Here is a 24,434-nt window from a genome sequence, read left to right as displayed (position 1 = left end):
AACATAGAAGAACTAGAGGATCCTGACCCATCCTCAGCCCCACTGTGCCATGGAGGATCTACCTGTTCCTTGGGCACAAGAGGGCTGCAGTTTGCTTCTCTGTGTTAGGTATGGGTGTTTAATGGATTGGAGTCTCAAAGTGGTACATGCCAGACTAGCTATTTAGGGAAAGGACCCCTGCCTATGACACTTGCCCTTTTAGTGGCCAGTCAAGACCCGAGGTGCTCTGCCTGCCCTCCAGGAGAGCCCCCTGGATCAATATTTACTTACCTTCTCCAGCCTCCAGAGTCCCTTCCATCAATGGCCTCCACACGTACAGCAGTCATTCAGCCCCTTTGCTGCTCTTGACAAAGGACTGCTCACATCTGCCACATCTGAGCCTGTTTCTTCCCCCATATCCTGAAAAATGACAGCCAGTCTCCCTGTGAAATGTTGATGACAAGGACGCTGAAGGAGCTGCACTACCCACATGTGAACGCGTGGCTGTGGGGGTAGCTGATGCCAAGCAGGGAGTCCCACTTTGTCTTTTGGGTCCCATATCCTCATTACAACCAGAGTAACAGTTTCTCAGAGGGAGTCTTGCCCAAAGCATGGCCTCTGCACCCTGTGCCAGTGGCCTAAGCAGGGAGCTCAGTCAGGGGGATGGAGAGGCCAAAGGTGCTTTGAGCAGATCTTCTGGGGTGGAGTGAGGAGATCACAGGAAGAGCATTAGGTCACTTGATTAGGTTCCAGGCCTTGTTCTGCCACGTACTATATGTCTTTGGAAAAATCTCTGAACTTGAGTTTCTGGTTCTCAAACTGTAGGATTCGATGAGATGATGTCTAAGTTTTTCCCTCCCTACTAACATACTGGAATCCTAAAAAAGCAGAAGGTATTGTATCCCCTGGCCTCTTGAGCTTTGGCAATCCATGGAAAACTCTGCAATGAAAAAGAGCTCTCTTCTAACAAGATTTCTGGAATAATGGTCTCCTTTAACAAGACTAATGTAATGAGCAAAGTGTTCATGAATCTGAAATAATGTATTAAATTTCATATGGCCTTTAAAACTAAGAGAGAGGGGGAGTTGAACAAAATGTACAGTGGACATTATGAACTTAAGAGCCTTAAAAATTGCTCTGTTAAGTTTCGTAAATACTTGTCAAACCCCTGCTCCACGCCAAGCCCAGTCCTGGGCACTGGGGATGCCAGGAGAGTCTGACAGTCTCTACTCTTTGAAGAAATCAAGGTATAGTGTGGCTAGACCAACATGTCATAAATGTCATTTCAAAGTGCTGTAATAAGGGCAGAGACAGACATGTTCCCAGGATGCACTGGAGCTCAGCCCAACATGGGAAAAGTTCCGGAAATGTTTCTTACAGGAAGTGATATCTGAACTGACTTTGAAAGTGGTACTTCAGTCCTTTTTGCTAAACCAAAAATTCTATAAGGCTTTCAAGTTTCAGCCTACAGTCTATTTCTACTGTTGAGGTTTGGTTAGGTGGCCACTGAGGCTCTTTTCCCAATCTCCACTGCCCTCCCTCAGGAGGGAGAATACCATTGACCAACAATCCAGAAGAGCTGTGGGAGCAGGGTAAGAGGGTTGAAATCTCTGTTAATTCCTTTTCAATCGTTCTATACATTGGTGTAGGTTTGTGTTAGATTAGCCTTTTCAGGCTCTGATTTTTAAATATCCTGAAATATAGTTCACTTATGGAACTATAGACTAGGACCAAATTTTGGGTTCTCAGGTCAAGGTCCTACTCCCTGAACCAGGTCAGCCTTGCCACAAAGTGCTCAGAAACCTCCTCCTAGTTCTGAATAGAAGAGTTTAGGAATGGAAGGAAGAAGAAAAATGCCAGGGGGTAGAGACCTGAGATCTTCACCAAACATGGTCAACAATCAATGTCTTGAGTCTGTCTTGGTGGGTTCCCCATTAGGTGACTTAAATTTATGGAGTTTCCAGATGAAATTAGATTTTCCTTTTAGAAACAAAACAAAACTTCAGGCAAATTTCACTGTAGAGCTAATACATATAGATATTCAGCAGATAAAAATACATATTTTCTATGTTTTAGAAAACAGGAAATGTGTCAATATTATTGGCATTGTGAAAAGAAGAGCTTGTGTCTTCCAAAGGAGATTCTGTAACAGAGCACTAAAAGGGTGGACTGTGAGCTCCTATGGGAAGAAACTAACCTCTGGGTCTCTTAAACAAGCTACAGCAAACAAAACACACCAGAATAGGATGGGCCTAATAAATCTGAAATCAAGAGGGCTTGCCTCTTATTGTGTCCTGTGGACTTGACAAAAAACAATGGGCACAAAACCAGAATCCACTGTTGGGTGGATTGTTCACCAGTTGAATGACTTCCTGAAAGGGGATGATTTTGATGACTATCACCATGAAAGGAGTTTTGTGGTATTAGGCCCTAGGAAGCAGACTGGCAACTTTTTGGAGCAAGAGAGAAAGGGAGAGACTAAGAGAGAAAGAGAAAGAAAATTAGGAGGGAGGAATGGGAATAGGGGATCTGATCTTAACCCAATGCTGTTTAGCATTTATATAAATTTGAAAGATGGTACACAGAGCATGATCATCAAAATTGCAGATGATGCTAATCAGGGAGAGAACTAGGATGCAACAAGTCCTTGCCAAGGATAAGATAATGAGCTAAATATAACAAGATGAAATGTAACTGGGATGAACACAAGCTTCTCCCCATGGATCCAAAAAAATCAATTGTGCAAGTTAAGATGAGAGAAGCATGAATTAGTTGCAGCACTTACAAAACAGATAAAAATCCCAAAAGACTAAACATTTGAATTGACTATAACCTCAATGGCAATGGGGCCAAATAATCTAATGGGATCTTGGGCTAGAATGAGAGAGCTGATTGTTCTCCTTTACTCTGAACTATTCAAACCACATCTGAAAACTTATGTCCAGCCCTGGGATTCATGCTAGGGGTTTATAGGGGGATGACCAGGATAGTGAAAACTCACGTGACAAGGCACTAGATTTAGAAGAGAGACCAATCTGGGTCTCATATAAGGTAGAACTTTCTAATAAAACTGTTGAAAGTTGAACTGAAGCTGCCCTGCCTAATAGTAACTTGGAAGTGAGGGATGTCTACCTAGAGGTAGGACTATCACAGTGGGAAAGAGAGAGAAGAGACTCTCTTTACACAGGTTTTAATTTATGCATTCTTGGAGCCACCTCTGTGCCAGGCCTCCTGCTAGATAGTAGAAATGCCAGACTTCCATCAATGAGACACAGTCACAATCCAACAGGATGGTTTGTGGTTCTGGATATGTGAAAAATAAATACAGTAAGAGAGAGAACAGGAGCTTCAAAGATGGTCTCTGAGCCAGGCAAAGCAGAGGAAAGAGTGGTTCTGTGGCCTCCAGCTGGGGAAGATCCTGGGTGTCTGGGATGGTGAACAGTTCTAAGGGAAGAACAGGCTGCAGAGGCGGGCTGGGGCCTCAATGTCAAGACCTTGGGTGTTATGATAAGAAGATGCCCCCACCTCCAGGAGGAAAAGGGAGGAAACTGGTAGAGTCTGCATAAAATAGAGATTTAGGACAGTGGTTCTGTTGACAGAGAAGATGGACCAGACTCAGGAGAAATTAGTGACAGGAAGACTGGCTAATCATTTCCATCTTTGAGGGCCTTGACTTCATAGAATGACATTAAATGGGAACATTTTGGGATGAAAAATACTTTTAAGGGGACTAATAATAAGAGGGCAGCTGTATATTTATGCAGAAAGGAACATTTTGTCTCCATCCTTGAAAATGAACAGAGGAGGTCAGGGTAGGTCTGGCTCATGTGATTCCAGGTCATGAAGACCTGGTCCAGGACAGGGTCAGGACAGACCAAAAATGCTCTCCAAAATGTGTGGCAATACAGAGCTTTTAAACACAGCCCATCAGTATTGGACAAATAAGTCCTGCTTAAACTGAATGGAAATTCAAACAGAATTAAAGAGGAATTGGGAGAAGGCTTCCCAGACTCTGAAGCTCTCAACGGCAATTGTAGGAGTTCTGTGTTTGGAATTGGGTCTCTGATACTTTTTGTGATTGTGGCATGCTTGGTGGCTAGGAAGTTTCTGTGCAAAGGTACAGAGTGCCTAGTTATTGGGAAACTCCCATGTCAAAGATATGGGATGCCTGGCCACTGTAGCAATGCTCTTCAGGAGGGTTTTGACCTTGATCTTAGGCACATAGCTCCTGGGAATAGAAGAATTTGTTTGCTAGATAACTCCAATGTTTCAGTGCTCCTGAAGCTGCCCTGCCTAATAGTAACTTCAGACAATGGACTTTCTTGAGAACTGCACAAAGCTCCTAACATTGCATATTGTAACTGTGAAATGTAACTGCGAAATGTAACTCCAACATAAGCAAATTTACTGATACTCTAAACAATAATGTGGTTATGGTACTAATGACCTAATGTAACCTATTGGTATAAATAAAGGTGGTCGCTTGGACAAAGAACCACTTTGCCACTTTCCCCACCCCTGCACCTTGTCTGTGTCTCCTCTTTATAATTCTTTACTGACACTAACATCTGATAAAAAGAAAAGTTGCCCCTGCCATCAGTAGCTGGCTGGGCACTATCAGCTAGACCTTGGTGTTCTCCTGATGAATGTAAACACTTTGACAGAGCACCTCTGGGAACTCTGCGGACCAGACAATACAAGGCCTGTGTATAATCATGTCTCTATTACAAGAAAAACAAGACCATTGTCCAAACCACAAAAATGACCCAACATTCATTTCCCTATCTGGCTAATAGGAGTAACTACTGTTTACTTGCCAATTATAACTTCAACCCTGCTTCACTCTTCTCTTCTAGGTAAGATTTATGAAGATATCCAGACAAAGATTTACTCCACTTCCTGATAGCATCCAATGCAAAGAAAATCCTCATTTCCTTAAACCCTCCCCCCAACCCCCTTTGGAGACCTTTCTAAACCCCTTATTACTGAGCTGCCCCAGGGTTCAACTTGGTACATTTTCTCTTTATTGCAATATGTCAATGAAACTGGTTGTTTCTGATGGTCTTTGACTGGACATCCTTGACAGACCATTTCAGGTTATTTTATCTCTAGGTTTCTTCTTGGAGTTTTGTGTCTCCATGAATTTCAGATGGGGAATGTTATACTAGTCTAAATATTGGACCTGGGCTTTCCTCTTTGTTGACCTGATTCATTCCAAGGACTAGCAGTTTCTATGAAGATTTTGATATTTCTCTCTTGAAATAATTAATCCACTGGAATCCTATTGTAAATGATATTGACCTCCTTCTGCAAATATTGCACAATATTGTAAATATTTTTAAAGAATTTTCTGTGGATTGTGAGTTCTTTTCTTTTTCTCTCACTCTTCTTTTTTTTTTCTTTTCTTCAGTATTGGAATTAAACTCATGGGTGCACTGCCACTGAGCCATATCACATCACCAGCCCTTTTAATTTTTAAATTTTGAGACTGGGTCTCAGTAAGTTGCTCAAAATGGCCTCAAACTTGCAATCCTCTTGCCTCAGCCTCCTAAGTAGCTGGGATTAAGGTGTGTACCATTGGATTGTGAACTCATTCAGGGAAAGAACTCTAATTCATCTTTATGTTCCCCATGTTTAGAGTAGTACCAGGTAGAAAGTTCATTAAATGACTACATGATCAAATGAATGAATAAAAAGTTAGACTTGGGAATGACCTAAACAATCATCTAGCCCAAGTTTTCACGCTCAAATGTCTAGTAGGACCAGGTAGATCAGGTCAGGGAGGAGCCTCTGGTCAACTACAATACACGCTATATCAGTGCCAGTAAGCTTTTACCAGGAAGGAAAATGATTTCACTGTTCCCAGATCTTCCAAATTTTAAAGAAAAATGAGATATATCCCTAATTGTTAAGTATGTTAAAACACCATGTGAGTCTAATGAAATGTCTGTGGACCAGATTTAATTACTGAGTTGCCAATTTATGACTTCTGTTCTTGGCCAACCCCTAATTTTATACACAGGATCCTGTGGTTCAGAAAGATTAGAGACATACATGAGGTTGCTGGCCAGGAAGGACAAAACAGACTGAAGTCAGGTCTTAATCACTTAATCACAATAGAGTTGGGTGTTGTGGCACATACCTGTAATCTCAGCTACTGGAGAGACTGAGACAAGAGGATCCAAAGTTCAAAGCCAACCTGGGCACGTAGCAAGATCCTGTCTCAAAATTAAAACTATAAAGGGCTGGGGATGTAACTCAATGTTAGAGCACTTCTTGGTTTAATCCTCAGTCCTGGGGGGGGGGGACACAACCCATGTTATATGCATCTATGAACATGCCACAATTCAACCCATTATTCTGAATTAAATACTAATGAAAAACAAAGGAATTACAATCAAAATTGGTATCTACTGGTCCTATTCTTGGGGGCAGGACATTCAGATCTTATACTCCTATACAGTGCAAAGTACAGATGATTGGGGTGAGGGAAGAAGCAAGAGGAAAAACCTCAGAGGTGGGTGCTAGACTTTGCTGTATACCAGGTGACATTTTAAAGCAAGTCCTAAGTATTTGCTTCCCTTTTCCAATGCTGGGTCTGTGTTTCCTTCTCACTAACAAATTTAATTTTATAGATTTTAATTTAAATTTTATTTCCACCAGTGTGGTACCCACAACTGTATGAAATGTCAAATTGTTCTTCAAGATTATAATGACCACCAACTCTGCTGCCCCTATTCTCCTCACAGCTCTGTCCTGCTTTCTTCCAGTTCTTAGCTGCTAATGCACCTGCTGAAGGATCTTTTTAAACTCATCACACTCTGCTTTCAATCTGGAAACATATGCTTTTCTGCTCCAGGATTTTTTTCTCATTAGCTTATTTGCTCATTTTTCTTCTCCTCATTCTCCCTGTTACTACTAGTGTTCCGACAAACTGGATTTTCTAATTTTCTCTGCGTCCACATCTCTCTCTCCCTCTTGAAAATCTATTTCCCTAGACACTTCCTCAACTTTATCTTACAGCTATTTTTTTTATTAGTTCTAATCAGTTATACATGACGGTAGAAAGCTCTTTGATTCACTGTACACAAATGGAGCAGAATTTTTCATTTTTTCTGGTTGTACATGAAGTAGAGTCACACCATTTGTGTAATCATATGAGTAACTAAGGTAATGATGTCCATCTCATTCCACCATCTTTCCTAACCCCTTGCCCCTCCCCGCCCCTTTGCCCATCCAAAGTTCCTCCACTCATCCCTTGCTGCCCCCCCCACCATTATGGATAGCAGCCACTTATCAGAGAAAACATGGCCCCTGGTTTTTTGGGATTGACATTTTAGAGCCCTTCTATTGGATCTTTTATTTCTACTATAATACTTCAAATACTTAAAGCTTCTTCTCGCTCTTGGGAAGATCTTTTTTCAAAGTCTTCCTATTTTTGTTTCATGGGTTCAACATTGTCTCGTAAGTTGCTTCTGCTCTGGTCTGTTTGCTCTGAGTTTCTTTATGTTCATTGTGTTTGTTTCAATGTCTGCTTTTTCCATTAGAAGCTTTCCTCAAGTGTCTGATAGACTTTGGTTATCTAATATTTAAAAGTGAGGTGCTAAAATGAATGAAGGAGACAAGCACTACAATTCTGGTAAGTTCCATGTGCAAGGTGGGGCTTTTTGACTGGTGAGCTTCACTGCACAGGTGGTCTTAGGGGACCACCAATGGTCACTGTCTGTGGCAAAGTTTATGAGAGAAGAATCCTCCAGATGCCTTCCCGAGAGGTAAACATGCAGACTCCCAGTGTTCTAAAAGCAAATAGGAGAAAAGAGTTAGGGAACTCACTATTCAATGTTGTAGATTTTCACTCAATTTTCTTTATTTCTAACATTCTGCCTCATCCCTACCCCAAATGGTATCCCCAAATCATCTCTTGTTAAATATCTTCAAAGGAAAAATATCTACTTCTAGTGGGTAAGAGGAGATTGGTTTATCTCTAAAGGACTCCACCAAGCCTCCTGTTTGCAATCCACCCAGCATGACCTTGATCCTGTTCTTTGGCATCTGCTAAGTCAATTACTCATTGAACTTACACATTCTAGTTTCCAAATTCTTATAGGATTTCTGCTCTGCTATCACCTCCTTTCTTGCTCTCCATTTTGTTTTGTTCCTTCTTTGACAGCTGAGACAAATACATATATTTAATTTACTATATGTAACTGAAAGTTTTCCTGGAAAAATTTAGATTTGGTTTTTTTCATGCCTATTAACCTAAGACCCACCTCAACTTGGCAGTCCTTGGGTAGTAAGTGGTCAACCTGGCCAACCATTTCCTTTTTTTATTTTAATTAGGTATGTGTGATAGCAAAATGCATTTTGACTCCCATCTATTTTCTTATCAAGCAGTTTTACTGATGCATCTACAGACACAAAAGTGGCCTTTGGTACCTCTTGTTGAACATTATGTTTATGGAGAGCTATCAGACACATCTGTCATGTGAATTGCTGAATAAGTACTGTTCTAATACTTTTAATTCTATTTGCTAATTTAATAAAAAGGCCTGGTTTGATATCTTTTTAATTCTCTATTTATTCATAGCTGGGTTATACCTTAATATATGCCATTGTATTTGTATGTGCATAATGCTACTTTGGACTGAATTATAAGGGAGTCCTGTAATGTTCTTTATGAAGTTAATGTCTATTATCATCAATAATATTGGGTGGGTGGCATATGACATCATCAGATCTGGCCCATAATGAAGAAGTTCTGTTTCTGAAAATTGTTCCAGTGGTAGCAAGAATAGAGGTATGGTGGTGGTGGTAGGGGATATGGTGCTAAGTAGTAATTGAGAAGTTTTTAAAAACTAATTATTTAACCCCCAGGGATGCTAAAAAGAAAAACAACTAAAAATTAATTAAATCACCTTATTAGTCTTCAGATCCTTTTTATACCATCTACAACATCTATAAGAAATCACCATGAATAATCTTACATCTACAATTCTGGGTGCCCACTTGTGGCTTGATCGATACCTTGAAGGCTTCTTACAATATCATATGCTAGGAAAGTCATATCTTCTATCTAAAAGAGGCCACTGCTATTTCTCATGAACTTCCCTTCACTCTATGGAAGGACTAGTTTTGACTCTTGTGGCTGAAAGTGGCAATTATACAACTACAGCCATGTCCACCTATTAATCAATTAATACCTTTGTTTTAAACCATAGTGCCAGGGGGTTGGAGAGACAAAAAGGAGACAGTCCTTTATTCTCAAGGAACTTATCAACAGTATTAGGAAGGATAGGGTGAGCTTCCAATGGGCATGATGGATTTAAAAGAGGGAGAATTTAGAACAGGGAGCAATGACTGGACAGGAACATACTTTGTATCTCCATTAGGATTTAGTACATGGCATTATTATTTACCTGCTCCATGGTGTCTTTTCCACTGACAGCATGGGATGATCTCTGTTTATCTTTGTCTCCCCATTAATTTGCATAGTACCTGGCATATTCTATAATGTTTATTGAATGAAAGAATGAATGAATAGGTGAATTCATGGAGGGGTAGGGGTTCGACTGGCTAGATCTCAGGTAACATGTAGGGAACAGGCAAACAACAGCAGGAAAGTATACCTGGTACAGGAAACTGTGGTTGAAGTATGCAAGGGGTGTTCTGAAATGGATCTTGCTGGAACCCAGTAATCAGTGAGTCAGAATGGGAGATGAGTTTAGATGTAGAGACTGGAGCCAGACTGTTGAAAGACTTGAAAACTAGTCTATAGTGTTTGGACATTAACCTTTAGAAAGGGTGAACTGTTGGCATATTTAGTGTAGGAAAGGGATTTGATGAGAGCAGAGCATTAGAAAGATTCACTTGTCTATCCCAAGCAGAATGAACTGGTTGGAGGAAAGACCATAACCAGAGATGATAGGAGATTGCTACAATAATCCAAGTGAGAAATGCAAATGATTTAGATGGAGTTGTTGGTGGTAGGAAAGAAGAGACCAATAGAGGCAATAAAATAAAATATGTAAGAATACAGTAATCTATTATAATTAAAATCCTTTTAAAAATTCTATGGATAAACCAGGTTAGGAGATTTTGTTATCTCACTACTTTCAGCAGCTTCTTTCGTGTAAATACTTGTTCTGGGCATAAATTTGAAAATTAGAAAGAAGATATGAAAGGCAACTGGTACACAAATGTTCCAACTGAAAATGTTCAGAGTAAAGGACAAAGGTAAGTGTTCTCAGGGTGGCACTGCTGCAGATTCACTTCCTGTAGCCTCTGCTTGAGAGCAAAGCACAGAGAACTGCCTGCCCTTTCTCCAGGGATTGCAGGGCTATGGTTGACTATGGGATAGGGATTGGCCACAGGAGGCCAACCATTATTTTGCATCTCATAAACCACTAGAATCCCCTTTTTATGGACTTAATCAGATCAAATACTTAAAAAATAATTGTATTTCCAGCCCTAAAACTTACAACTTTGTCCTGAACTATGCAGGAAGATAGCCAACAAGCATTTTTTTGGAGGGCAGGTAAGAAATAGAAAAACAGTGTTTCTGATCTGATGGAATGTGAATGGAATGTTTTATTTTATTTTTCAGTTTCCATTTTCATAAATTTCTGTACTGTGGAGGTTTAGGTCATGTTAGTAACAAAACAGTGAACATTTGAGATCCTAACATTCTGGAAAAATTTTACTGTGGGACTTATAATGTTTCTAATAAGCACAACCAAAAATTTACAGACATATTTATATAAAAGACATAATAATAGGTATAGGGTGACACTGACATCTTTATATTTTTAAAAATTCTGATTAAATTTTTAAATGAACCTACAAAACATTTGCAAACTTTAATGCAGTATCTTGATCTTTAGCTTGAAGAAGATCCTGCGCCTTTAAATGAACACTCTTTTGTGTTCCTTATTCACCCAAATGATTGCAGGTAGCCTTAACTCTCAGCACATAAGTGGTGCTTCCTGACTTCTTGATCGGGTTAAATAAATGACATCTATATTACCCAAATTTAATACAATATGTTGTTAAATGAGGAAGAGAATGAACTATTATCCTTCGTATCTGAAGATGATTCAACTCATGGTAATCACTGATCATGTGTGCAAACTACAAAGAGATGTGAATAACCTGTTCCTTCCCATGATGTAATCAAAGGAGGCCTAGGCTGACTTTCAACCCTGCCTCCAAGATCCTTCTTTATATCTTAGCTTATGATGATGACAGTGACATCAAGGATACAATATTAAGAGCCATCGTAACAGATATTCTTATTGGATCTTTTATTAAAACCCTATGAAGTGGGCAAGGATATTATTGTCCCTATTTTCTGAGCAGAGAACAACAAAAGCATCTATTGTTTTACTCTTTTCAAGAATATTTAAATTAAAATGAAAAGGCACTTGTTTAATACATCTTACCTATTAGTTAAATCAGATCTTTGCATTGTTCAAATTCTATCTTAAGAAACTGTTTATCTTGTATTTGCTTCCATTTCCACATGATACCTTTCTGTAGAACCGAGTCAAAGACACAGCTCCCATTTTTCCTATCTGATTTTTCATAAGGATTTTTAATGGAAATTTTATTCCAACCCTTGCACAAACATAAATACTGCATTAAAGGAAGATGAATTTATTTTGACCTTTACTGAAAATGCACTGTGAAACAAAGCACTTAAGCATTTATAGCCTGTTAGACACTCACATTACCCACTTCCATGTAGATAAGAAAGTCCTTCCCAGCAAAAGTAATGTTCGAAAGTAGAGCGCTTTTACAGAGCACTTAACTGCAAAGCTAGATATCATGTTCTTCACTATGAGTCTCTTTGGGTCGTTTTTATGCATTCAAGATCTATAGAAATTAAGGGAGCATCTAAAATGTTACATTCAATAAACATAAAGGATGACATTTTTTTGATGGGCTTTGTTGCTAATACAGAATTTTGTACCAACATGCTTGGGGGGAAAACTATTATTTGTTAGAAGGGAGATGGGAAGGTTTTGCGAGTTTTGTTTGGTTTCTTTTTAGACCTAGTGTCTTCCACCTCCATCCTGAAAAAGAACTGGTGATCTCCAGTCAAAAGGAGCTTTGGGTTCTATTTGTAATTATTAACATGTCCTATCCTCTCAAAATAGACCACCCTCTCTTTGCATGAACTGAAATGAGAGTTCTGTGCTTTTTCTTTTTTTTTGCCATGATCTTTTTTCCTTTAGGCATAAGCTTCTGACTGCAGAGCTATTTCCTTCATCCACACTCTCGTGTCAGAGAGTTGAGATGTTAAACCACAGCAACCATGAAACTTTAAAATCCCTGATGCATGATGAATGGGTGCTGGGCAAAGCAGCTTAAAATCTATGCTTTTGCTTCTCTTTAAACACTTTAAATTGACAGCGCCATAGATCAAACATTTTTACTGAGAGGAGAAGCTTTGGCAATTTAACTTAAACAAGTGCACAGTTACCATCATCTCGAGACCTCACCCCTCCACAATTACCCCTTCCACCTGGCGGATTGGGTACATTTCTCATTGGGAGCAAGTGTGTGTGTCCGCGCGCCTGTGTGTGCGCGCCGCAGTTATACTACAGGACAGCCGCTTGTAACCCGGAGGTATAACACGCGTGCAACTTCCCCCACCAACCCCATCCCACCCATCCCCGACCCCGGGAGGGGGTGAAGAAGTAGGGAGGGGGACTTCCACCCGGGGCCTGTGCCCGTTGCGGGAGCATGCGCTATGGTTCCGCCTCCGCCCACCGCTACCACTGCCTTCCCCCCTTCCTTCTGACTTCTTCCTCCTCCTCCTCCTCCTCCTCTTCTCCCCACCCCCCTCCTGGAGCAGCGAAGTTGGCGCGCTGCCCATTCAGGCGTACAGCGTCAGCTCCTCAGGGATCAGCAGGCAAAGTCACAGTCTGCACAAACAGAGCTTTCAAATTCATAAAATTCATAGGATTTTTCACAAATGAATGAACACAATTTTCTACCAATTTCCTCATTATGCAAATATGCAAAATATCAAATTTAGGCCAATTAGGGTCCTCCACAGTCCCAAATTCACCCGTTTAAGCCATAATTGCAGAAACTATCAAATAATTACGGTCGCTAATTGGAAATATTTGTGACAGATACAACAAATTCTTGCACAAATTACATTTCATTCGAGGAACCACTGCGCGCCACTGAAATTTTATCGAAGTCTAATTTAACTTACATAATGAGTTGAATTGAGTACTTGTTATCAAATTTGAGCAATTCATAGCCCCGTAATGTGGAATGATCAAATAAATTAAAAGGGAATTTATTCAATATTTTGTTGTGATCCTTTTCTCGGAACCATTGCTATTTTGTAGGGAATTTCCTCTTCCCGTGGCCCAGGCGGGTGCCTAGTGTCACTGAAGCCCCGGCGGTGCCCGCGGCAGCCGCACGAGGAGCCGGCGGGTGAACCGAAGCCGGGAGCAGGGAGAGGGAGTAGGAGCCACAGCCCCGGCCGGCCTAGCCTCTCCACCACTAGCCGGCGGGGAGACGCGGACTGGGCTTTGTGCTCACAGAAAGCGCGGGGCCGTCGGTGGCCCGCTCAGCACCTTTGCTTTGTTTTATTTATTCGGGTGGAGAGGTCAGAGAATACTTCCGGGTGAAGCCAGGGAGCGTCCTAGAAATGATTTGACTTCGCAAGTGTTAGCACAAGAACGCGCGCGCGCTTGCACACTTGCCCACACCCGTATTCACACATGCACATCACACAGCGCACCTGCCACATCCAGGCACACAGTTTCTAACACCCCCACCACACAGACACACTCCTGCACACGCGTGCGCATGCACGGAGTTGCCAGCTCCACCAAGCAGGCCCGACCAAGCCGAATGCAACCTGGGTAGGTATAAAACCCAACCTGCTGGGGGCCAGCAGAAGCTCGCCCCCTTGGGAGGGAGTTTTTCTCTCCCAGGCTGGACAGCTAGGGGTTAACTAACTGCTGGGTGAGGGTCCTGCGAGAATCGCGCGCCGCGAACAGTGTCTAGGACAAAGTCACACACGCACACACACAGGCTCAGGGTGCAGGAACGAGAGTCCTCGATCCCTGGCCTTTGTGTGTGTCCTCTGCAGGGGTCCAACCGTGGGGTAATTTAACTGTCCTATAATAAGAATCTAGGAGTTCCCTGACACGCGAATCCACGCGCTGCCTTTTCTCGCCGCGCGGCGCACGGAACCAGCACACAAGCCACCGGGATCGCCCTGTCCCGAAGGTCAGCCTTGCGGACAGGGCATTCGTTTTTCCTTGCACAGTCGCGCACACACACTCACTAGCACATTTTTTTCCAACTGCCTTGTGGCCTCGTTGGCGGGTTATAAATGTCTCCTTCTCCCTGTGATTTGTTTAATCCGTGGAAATGGTGCTGGTCCTATGTAAACAAGCCAAGTGCGGAATGAAGGCAGTCACCCATGCGTGGCCAGCCTGCCTATTTGTCAGAAAACCTTCATAAATACTGAGCCGGGGCTGGGCAAGGATGTGATGTCTCCATTTTTGCCAGGAAAGGGCACGAGGAAGACAAAGCGAGGCACGGCAGCGTGTAACCTTTAAGGGACAGATAGTCTGGGAGCTGGAGGCCCGGGAAGTTCCAGGGCTAATTCAGCCGCCTGAGGATGACAGATGTTGGACCCACTGCTCTCCTGGGGTCTGCTGGGCGGGAGGAGACAAGGCCCCAGCGTTTTTACACTAGGGAGTACGAATACTGACTATATACTGCGCTAGCCTGGGCCCAGGAGACCCAGGCCCTTGGTTAGGAGGGAGTTGTCCTGAAGGAGCGAATTCCACACACCTGCAGGTCCACAGGCACACCAGCCTCCCAGTAAGCCTTCCTGAATATTTTATTTCCAACTTCTCCTGAGTTCATTCAAAACAAATTCTCTATGTCTAGAGCAGGTGGTGTTGGAGCAGCACAGCAGACTCACTGCTGGATTTATCAAAGCACCTGTGGGTGACTGGTCCAAGCTCTGTTTGCCCACCCTGGACCTGGGACATGGTTCCCAAACTCATGCTTTTGTTCCCTTTTTTCTTTTCTATTTTTTAAAGAACAATGCATATGTAGCTAATTACACACTCCCAACAAAAGCAGTAATTACTACCTATAATTATCATGGTCCTTATTTAGAAAAAATGTGAGAAAATGTTGAGTATTAAAACATGAAAGCAGCTATTAATCAAACCTTTACACCTTCTTTAACTCAGGCGTAATGGTGGGTATTATCATAAATCTACTCTGATAGTAACACAAGAATAATGAGTTCAGTAATGATAGCGATGATGATCATAATGATTTTAACCAACAAAGAATGGTGTAGATTTATTGCTAATAATGTGGTACAGGAACCTCTTTCATTAAAATTACCTATGTGTATTCTCTTCACCAGGGTAACCTGCACGTGTGTGTGTGTGTGTGTGTGTGTGTGTGTGTGTAGGGGTGTTACCACTTTCCTCTGTCCATAAAGATCAAAGCTGATTGCTTGCAACACATCGATCTCCCTCTGGATCTCCCTCTGGAAAGCCTTTACCTGAGTCCCTATCTGGCCTCAGGGTCTCCCCGTCTCTCCTTAGAAGAATCTAGAATGTCCAGAGACTTGTTACAGGGTGATGCCTACTCCAAAGAAAAGGCTGGGGGTGGTGCAAAGAGGTTTGGAAGGTCTGAAAAGAAAGCAGTTTGAGGAGGACAGGCCTCCACTCTGCTCAGCTGCTCACCCCACATGGTCGCCAGAGAAGTTCATTGTTGCAGAATAGAGGACAGACCACACTGGGCAAGGACAGAGTCTTAGCAAAGGGGTCTGGTTGGTTGGGGCTTTGACTGATACAATGGAAAAGGTACTGTGTGTGTGTGTGTGGGGGGGGGGATAGAGTCTATTCTTTGAGACTCATGCAGCTTTAAAACTTGTCTTCTCCTCTAAAGCCTTTTGTGTGGCCTAGAACCTGGCTTAGAGACCCTTAGCTACTCCAAAGGGTAGATGCCATCAAGACTTACCTGGTGGAAAAAACTATTAACACAGGAAAGTTCAGTTAACCTGAATGTGCCCTTGTTTTTAAATGAAATCAACTTAGCATTTGTCCATCCAAATGTTCTAGAAATTCTCAATGGAAATCTATGTTTTAGTATATACTATAGCATTAAAGTGTGATTTGTTTTTTTTAATAAAGACCTTGCTTTGTTAACATATGGTTCCACTTTAGTGACAGGGAAATTTCAAGAGTTCAAACTCCTCATTTCGCCTCTGAATTTTTAGTCCAAAGTAAATTCTTCAAAGCAAATCCTAACAAACCTTCAAGTCTTATGCAGATTTATTAAAAAAAAAAAAAAAAAAAGGCTTTGCAAGCCTGACCTCCTAGAGATCAGTCAGAAGACCTAAGTACCCTTCCAGAAGTGCCTGCCCAGGAAAATGTATAAATGCAGCTGCACTCAAAAACCTGTAGATGTATTAATGGTTTCATATAATAGTCAGATTATATTATCCTAATGCCACCCTTTCCAATTAACTGTAAAATTCTGTCAGTTATGGAGTACAAAATACAGTGGTGACATAATTAGAACTTATACATAATAAATAATACATCTGTAGTATTTTAACCTCTACTACCAGTTATGAGATCAGTGTGTGGGCCAATTAACTACAGGAGCTTTTTAAATTTTTTTTTAACTAAGGCACTATAAACACACTGGTTTTAAATGTCCTAATTAGTAGCTTGCTCATTAATTAACTTTCTGATTAATTGTGTAGCAATCTAATTTGTAGATGAGCCACTTAAAGAGTGATACCTTGTAATTCTTTCTTCTGTCTTTAAAATTCCCCCGTAAAATGTGATTTTGTATCCAGCTGGCCTCTTGGTTGTGGAAATTCTCTGCCCTACAGTTGGTCTAAAACTAAATTTCCCTTAATCCTTCTATATCTGGATGGGACAGGTTGGTTGGAAAAAGAGGATGGAGGGTGGGGGAGGGGCAGAGTGCTGCAAATAATAAGGGAGAGTGAATAAAGGCCTAAATGACTCTATAAACTTGAGCCTGCAGATATTTCCCCCTTTCTTGTAAACAAGACGGAAAGCACTTATGCATGACTTTCATAACAACCTATTCTCAGATTTAAAAACCATTTTAGGAGAAAAGAAATAATTTTTAAAGAAAACTTATTGTGGCCTCCTACCCCTATCATAGACTAGCTCAGGGGATAATTTAATGCAGTGGACAAAGGGCTAATGGCCGATTTCAATAGAGGCCGCCATGCACTGGAACATCCCGGGGGCTGTTCTATTAGCATCAGAAAGGGCGCTGGGTCCTGCTTCTACCAGAGCTATTGTTGCCCGGGTGTGTCGCCAGTCTCGTCCTGCAGAAAGCCTTTAGCCCTGATGGCAGATGATTCTCTAAGTGAATAGAGATGAAGGCAGGGATATTAAGTGACTCTATAAAACATCCCGGACACAATTGTGTGATTGATGGAGGACAAAGTGGGAACAGCAGGACACAGGATCCTGGGAGAAGCAGCCTTGTCAATGCGAGAAACCCATCTCTGGAAACAGCTTCTCCTGGAGGAGTTTGCAGTCTATTTGTATGAGTAATCAGCTGGGCCCCCTCTCTGTCAGCCCTGTTTACTCACTGATTTTCTCAACAAGACAACCATTGACACTGGATGGATGGGGCTAATCTGGCGCAGAACTGGCGGCTTCGCAGAGGCTACAGGTCGAAAATAGAGCGCGGTGCCAGCTTCACCTCGCCTAATCTAGCGGCTAATATTTATTAGAGCCAATTTATACCGCTGCTCTCTCAAAGAGCAAGGAAGGCCTGGGTGCAATTAATAACATGGGCAATAACCACAGACAAACAAATAAATAAAGGTTTGTGAACTGTTTGGTTGGTTTTAAGGGAGAGTGGGAAGGGGACAGGGTTTGCCACCTGGATCTGGAAGGAGAGGAAGTAAAGGTAGGCGTGAAGCCCCTGAAGAGGGGCTTTCTCCTTGGGCCCCTCATCCAATCTCAGAGCAACAACACGACTGCCAAGTGGCTTTGGAACCTGCACAAATGCATGTAATTCCACACTGCATCTAACAGAATCAGTATACACCTGCCCTCCCAGGCAGAGGTGCGTGCGCACACTCCTGTAGTAAATATCCAGTTTACTCGCAACCCCATCCCCGCAGAGGGAAACCCAGATCACACGCTTGTATGAAAGCCAAGTCCTGCATCCACCGAGAAGAGTGGCTGCTGACTATCTGGAAGCTAGGAACTGGGGAGGCAGGAGAAAGAAGACAATGAGAATGGGGTACTAAGCAAAGGGACCCAGAGGTCTTAAATCGATGTCCTTGTACTTGAGGGCTGTTCATAGAGATGCTGCCAGTTGCTGACTTTGCTGTGTTTGGATATTTCACATGATTTTGCCGGGCCAAGCTGGAAAGAAACAGAAAAAGAGTGTCTGCGCGCTCTGGGGGGCGCGTGGTGGGCCCGGAGCCCGCTTGGGCATCAAGTCGCAGACCGGCTCACATTGCAAAGTGCTGGTAGGAAGCGGCATTGTTCCTAACTGGGCGCGGTTTCAACTGGAGCTGCTGCACCAGCGCTGACCCTGCCGCCGCCGGGGCCTGGAGTCCGCAGCCTGCGAGGAAGGAAGCCCTTTGCCCTTGCGCCCTGGTCTCCCCACTCGCCCTCCCCGACCCCCTCTGGGCTAGCGGGCGCCCGCGCCTTGCTAATTGCTCGGCTCCCTTCATGCACACATCTCCACTAATTTTACATTTCTCATTCTGCGGGTAGCTGGAAAGCGGCTCAGGGAATACGGTTCCTTCTCTTAGCTACCGCATGAATACAGTGAGTGGTGGCCATCCAGGCCTCCCTGGCTGGGGGGTTTGGTAAATTAGCAGCTTGGCTGTATAATCAGGCACTCGCCATTGAGGCCACAGTGCTGTACCCGTTAACCAGGTGAGATTTCATCATCTAATGGGTTGGGAGGTGTGACCGAGCTGCTAAGTTAGCAATTAAACCTCACAAATATCATTCGATTGCCCCCCCCACCCCTCCTTCAGGCCAGAGCCATCTTACCCACAGACATTAAAGGGGGGAAATCCCTTTCCAAAATACACACAACTAAGGGAAATGCTTTTGTGAAACACATGGAATAACAACCTGGTTTGGTATCTATAAACACAAGATTTGGATTCTATTATCCCATAAAATACAGACCTCATAGGATGGTTCTAGATCTGCAGTGCAGGGAGGGAGTACCAGCCATTTCCTCCAAAAGCAAGGAAGGACTATGTGTAAAAAAATCATACTAGATAATATCTAATCTAGGACTGAAAATCTGGGAAAAATAGAGTTTGGGCCTACTGTTTAGATTTATTATTAAGAATTGGAATTAAAGAAAAAAGGGTGAACACTTAGGTAAAAGGTTATTTCAAGCCTGCCACAGAAGGCAAGAGGCAGCCTCCCCTGGCACCTGTGTGACCTAAGGCCCCTGCACCTCCATACCTTGTTCTTTAAGTTGTAGACACATTAGTTGGGTCTGGTTACTGAAATACTTGGTGTGAATTAGGAGGCCCTGGTTAAATTTTCTGCCTGTCAACAAGTAAGCTCTCCCCCTTGATGCTGAGAATTCCCTCTGTCTGTAGGTATGTGGGACAAATATGTGCTACCTGTAATAGAGAAAAACAGTGCAAGACCTAGCAGATTTTTCTGAGTGTTAAATACCTAAATGGAAACATAACCGAAAATATTATTAGCTTTATCTGCTGACACCAGGGACACAGGTTAAAGTATTTTTCATTTAATTTGATAGTGAATAAAGCACTTAAGGCACTTGATGATTTATTGATCAAATAGAAATCAGAGGCCAGACAACAGCTCCTTATTTAATCCCCATTCACACGATTAAAAGCCAAGTGAACTTAAAAAAAAAAAAAACCAATTTGCTCAATAAGCTTTATGTATATAAAGAATAAAAAGAGAACCATTCTTCCGACCTATAAATCTCTCCTTTCGCTAATATGAATGACTACGGGGCACGTGAACCTCCATTGAACTGTAAACACTGCTTTAATGGACAGTAATGGCCCTATGATTTTTAGCTATTGTTCCAAAATGACTACCATGTTTATTACCATCATTAAAAATGAATTAAAGAGTTATGAAACTCCTCAATAATGAGAACTCGGGCAGTTTATAAGCGGTGGTTCCCTTCTTTCCAGCTCACTCAGAAGGTTGTGCCTATCCGGGGTGGCGCAGGCGGCGGGACGCCCTCTCGGGGCAACAGTTTGGGGGACTGCAGTGGACAGAACCTTTCTCTCTGGTGCAGAGACGAGGGCCTAGACAGCTGGGAGAAAGAGAATAAGGAGGAGACGATAGGGTAGGAGAGGGAATTCCGGAAAACCCTGACTGCTCGGATGCTCCCCCCACGCCCAGAAGGCGCGAGGGTGGGTGGCGGCTCTAGCTGGAGATCTGGGGGAGGCCAAGATGAACCTACCCCGCTGCGAGGGGGTGGCGACCTGGTTACAGACGCAGGAGCCAGTGTGGAGAGAATGAGATGAGGAGAGTATGGGGTGGGGGCGAAGAGAGGTGCCCACCTGGCTACAGCCAGGCAGGGGGAAGCGCCCGGGGACAAGACAAGGGCGCGGGGGTCCGGGCCGCCGCCCCAGTCTTCCCTGCGCGGCGCAGCAGTGAAGGTGGTGACCACCCCCACCACCCTGCCGCCCCCGCGCCGCTGGGGGCCTCGCAGGAAAATGGCTCAGCAAAGTTGTGCGCAGCCTGTGCACTGTTCTCGGAGGGGTCCCTGGCTGGAGCCTGCACGTTTCTCTTTGCATTAGCAAAGCCCAAAGTCATCCAGTTTGCGCTAATCACCACAATTAGTCCTGAATTATCACCGGACTCTGACAGACGTTCCTTGTAACTCTCTTTTATTTCCAACAGCCCTAATCAGCCGCTCTCATTACAAACGCTGATTAAACTGCAAATTATCCAGCAGCGGCCCTGTTCCCGTCTACCAGCAGCTCGTTCAATATCAATTAAGGCCGAGCGGCAAAGCCTGCAGCCTCCGAGAGCTTCCAACTGCCTGATAGTGGCACTTATTAGTTTGGAAAACTAGGAAAATACTAATAATCAACAACCAAGGGGAAAGAGGAGGCAACCAAACAAAAGGACGGCAGGAACGCAGCCGGAGAGAGGAAGGAGCGCGGCGCCTGCCCGGCCCCCACTCCGGGGCGAGGTGCGATGACAGTCCCGCTCTGGGATGAGGGGAAGGGGTCCACTTGGCTCTGAGGGCCCGAGATCCCAGAGCAGCTATCGGGGTGGTGCGGGACCGCCAAGTGAATTTGCTAAGCTGTTGCTTGAAGATCTTTTGCAAACAATACATTGTATTTGGACACTTAAAATCAAACCAACTTCCAGAACCGCCTTCGTGGAGTACCCCTGAAATCCGTTTTCAATAAGCTGTTTAGTTTGATGCTTAAAAAACATTGACCTCGTCCCGTAAATAAAACAGGAGCTGATTACTGTTGATTTTATTTTTTTCTGTCAAATTAGATTTCCATGGCAAAGCACTGCTCACATAGGCTGCAAAAGTGCAGCCCCTTCCCACCACCCCGCCCCCGTGAGGCTGAGGTGTGAAGACAAAAGCTGCCTTTGTTCCTGTCTCTCTTTCCTCCCCTTCCCTCTCCTTTTCCTTTTCTCTTTTCCTCTCTCCCTTTCCCTCCACCTTCTGGCAGGGCAGCTGCTGGCCTGAGAAACTAGCCCTACTCCTCCAAAGAAACTTGGGGACACGGAAACTGCTCCTAGGTGGCTGGGATCCTGTAGATCCGACCACAAATTCTCTTTTATACTCCCCCACATCTAGACAGGGGCAAGCTCCCGAATGGTGATTCTTTCTTATTGGATGGAATATCACACCCCCCCCCCAACACACACACCTCCAAAATTTAAAAATGAAAATATCTATAAATCACCAAAGTTGGAGAAAGGAGTTAATAGACTATTCATTTCCATCTAAGATTGGACAAGGCATGTGTTTAAGGATTGGTACATCAATGATAATGTGTGTGCATCTATTTTAACCAAAAACTTCCCATTCACTGATGAGCCTGAGCTACTTTGAGAACCCAAGTAAGGAGTCCCTTTTCAGAGAATGCTTAAAATGGCTAAGCCTACCAGTCTTATGTCTATTTAAACAAAAAGTTTGAGTTTATTATTATTATTTTGGGTTCCTTTCCTAAACTTGGTGCAGTCTGGTTGTAATTGCATCTTAGAGTTTGAAAATGCAAAGAGAGCTGGCTTACTTTCTCTCCACATGACTGATATGTTTTCCTTTTTACATTGACTGTCAGAAAGTTCAGAGCTAAATCCCATTGGGAACATGATGTCTATTGGTGAAAAAGTTACCTTCTCTCATTCCTTAATACCCCCTCCCCACCCCATTCTCCTGATTTTTGTTGCAAATAACAAACATCTTCTGGGTATTTATTACTCTATATCTCCAACTTTCTTTTGGGAAGGATAGCACTTTCATAATTGAAAATACTTTGGGCTCCTGGGGAAAAGAACCTTTATGAATTTACCACATTTGTCTCATTCTATTTCTGGTAATTTCTTGTCTTCCAAATTATGGAAGAACTACTTTGATTTAAAGAATATTTCTGTTCTTTCTTATCATTGTTGGTGATACCAGCTATTTCTTTTCTATTCTCTTCTTTGTGGTGGAGATTGAACCCAGAGCCTCCTGCATATTAGGCAAGTGCTCTACCACTGAGCCACACACCCAGCCCACCATCAATTTTCTCTACCTATTCACAATCACTCCTCTAGGCAAGGACTTCAATACCTTCTGTCCAAATTTATTCTGCAGGATCTCAGTGAGCTACATACAATGTTGCATTAATTTACCCAAACCACTCCTGGTGGAATCTCCTGAAACCATTCTAATCTAGTATGGCTCAAATAGCATTTTTCTCCTCTGAATCACTCTTTTTTGTTTACATTTCTTTAAACTTTAGAATTTCTGCTCTGAAGCTAATTTTTTTTGCCGTCATATGCTTTTACATGATCTCAAATTTATCCTATTTAAAATATATTACTGAGGATTTGCTATGTGTCAGGTACCTGCTAAACTCTGTTTTCTCATTTGATCCTTATGATATAGGTATTATTATTACTTCTATTCACAGATAAAGCTAAGAAAAAAGTAACAGCTTAAACTTCTATAGCTAGTAGCCATGACCAGGAACCAAGTGTGGATTCTGCCTTCCTTGGCCTCCCCAATCTCCGAGGAAGGCACTATGCTTTGTGTTTTATTTTTGTTTCACATAGTAGGAAAACCAGGAGAAACATGTATGAAGTGTCTGATTTTTAAAATCTCTAACTCCCCCAACCTGTCTCCCACATGTGCTCTTGAAGAGTATGACTTTGATAATGAAATTTTCTTCTTTAAAATTCTAGCAAATGTAATCCCTGGATTATCCCTCTTCTTAGGAAAAGGAGAAACAACCCAACCTAACCTTCCCTCCCCTCCCCCTTTCTTCTTTTTCTCCTTCTCTCTTTTTGTTTTCTATTTTCTTCCTTTCACTGTGAAATCCACACTGATCTGATTGCCACTAGTAGCTGTCAGCACGTGCCTAGGAAAGAAAGGCCATCTTTGTAAATTCCTTTCTGTGGGACAATATGCCAGTAACCATATGAAAAAGCATCAACCCTCTAGCTGGCATGGATAAAACCATCCGACACCACTCCCTTAGCATTTTGGAATTCAGCATTTTGAACCAGTTAGACTCCTGTGAGATCTGCTCAAAAGGCAAGATGAGGAAAATCTAACTGGCAAGGGCTTTTACATAAAGGCATGTGTGCATGAGTTCATACATTTTCTATGAAAGCTGAAAATATTTCCACAGTCAACTTAGCAATGTTGGTAAGAGGAGAGTTTTGCCCGAATTGTCCTAGAACACAGATGAAAGTCCTAGTCTTGATGAGCAAAGCTTTATTTTGGATATTTTTTAATCTAATTTTATGTCCTGTCATGAAAACCTTGAAAAATTACTTTCTATCATGACATTTTAAAAATTGCCTTTTACCTGTGAAACTGGAGAATAAAGATGCTTTTAGCAATAAAATATAGTACAGGATAGGGCCCATGTTTAAAAATACTGCTGACAAAGACACATTTGAAAAAAAACTAATGTTACTGCCAGTGGCAGGGTTGAGCCTCCTTGTCCGAACCTTTGGTGTACTGACGCCTAAGAGGCCATTTTTACTTACATGGTACAGTTAGAGGTTATTGTAACCATCTTAGCAATAGACGGGAGCTCAGCTGGAACTGATATGTGTGATCACTGATTGATTACCTGTCTGCTTGATAGTGTGTAGTTGAGTGAACTCGTTTCCTTTACAGGACAGAAAGATTCACAAAGTAGAAAGTGCAGGTCCTTAAATTACATGAAAATTAAT

The sequence above is a fragment of the Urocitellus parryii genome, chromosome 1 (assembly GCF_045843805.1).
Source record: "Urocitellus parryii isolate mUroPar1 chromosome 1, mUroPar1.hap1, whole genome shotgun sequence".
Lineage (NCBI taxonomy): Eukaryota > Metazoa > Chordata > Mammalia > Rodentia > Sciuridae > Urocitellus > Urocitellus parryii.
This window is presented reverse-complemented; position numbering follows the sequence as displayed.